Below are 1,445 nucleotides of genomic sequence, written 5' to 3'. Positions count from 1 at the left end.
ATATTATAATTTAAAACAATTTTTTTTTGTCTATATTGTAATTTAATTTTTGTTTTTGATGAAGTTTTTTTTTTGTCATCTATAATAAGTTTTACAAGAATATTAGTGAAACATAAATAAATTTGACCATTTAAATAATAAATTTAAATTAGTCATTGAAACAAAAAAAGTAAAAAAAAATAATGTTTGAGGAGGATTAAATATATCAATATGGGATTATAGGTTTTTATTTAAAAAAAATAATAAAATAAAACTAAATTTTTTCTTTTCATTTTCGTTAGAGGAAAAGGGTATATGTGAGTCATTTGTATATAAGCAGGCTATATATATATATATTCTCTTATTATATAAGTGGGAGTTGAAGCTACCCATTAACTTGACATGTGGAATTACTAGAGCCCACACACACACACACACACATACACACACACACATATATATATAGGGAAAAGGGACGGATTTACCCCCGAACTTTAATAAATGGTACGTATATGCCCTCCTTTATACTTTGCGTTCACATAAGCCCTTGCCGTCCAATTTTAGGTACACATATACCCCTCTCACTAACGGACCCCTAATTTCTTACACGTGTCTTAATCCTATTGAACTACCCGTTTGACCCTTTTTTTTAACCCATAACCCAACTATCCGCCCCATAACCCAATACCCACCCAATTTCCTCTAAAAGGATCCTAATTAAAACACCAAAATCCGTCACACCAAAATCCATCCCTTTTCCCTAGTCGGAGGTCCCCGCGTATCCCTCACACCAAAACCCTAGTCGTCGCCGCGATTCCAGTTTGTCTTCGTCGATTCCACCTTGTCTTCGTCAGATTGAAAGAGACAATTTGAAGAAAAAATTGGAGAATTTAGAGAGTTTAAACTACTTCGAGGTGAATAAATCAAGAAATTTGGAAGCTAAAGTGTCGAAGTTGAAGATGTTGTGTATATTGTCATTTACTGTGTTTGTGGTATTTGTTGTTGCAATTTTCAAGTGATTAACTGGTAGCATGAGGAATATATGTTGTTGAATTGTAGTTTCAAGGGTTAGTTATTTCAAGTATTTGTAGTTTCAAGTGTTAGTTATTTCAATTGTTCCTATGTATTAGTGAATATTATGTTTGAATGTTGGTCATTATTTAGTGTAGCTATTGCTTCAAACGTATTGTGAATTTCAAGTGTTGGCTTTGAACATTATTTTGTGTCTTTTGCCTTAAAATTTTGTAGTATTTATTTGTGTTATATTAGTCATTATGCTGAAGATGGATAAACTTTCTGGTATTGCCATTATGTTTTCCTTGAATTTAGAGAATCTGAAAATGAAATGAAAGCTTGTCTTACCATTGTTTATGAAACGTGTTTTCAGGTGTTATTAAACTTGCACAAAGACACTATTAAACTATCAACATGAAAGTCACTAACTTTTATTTTAAGCGAACAAAAAT

This window comes from Solanum tuberosum, unplaced genomic scaffold (genome assembly GCF_000226075.1).
Source record: "Solanum tuberosum cultivar DM 1-3 516 R44 unplaced genomic scaffold, SolTub_3.0 scf00056, whole genome shotgun sequence".
Classification (NCBI taxonomy): Eukaryota; Viridiplantae; Streptophyta; class Magnoliopsida; order Solanales; family Solanaceae; genus Solanum; species Solanum tuberosum.
This window is presented reverse-complemented; position numbering follows the sequence as displayed.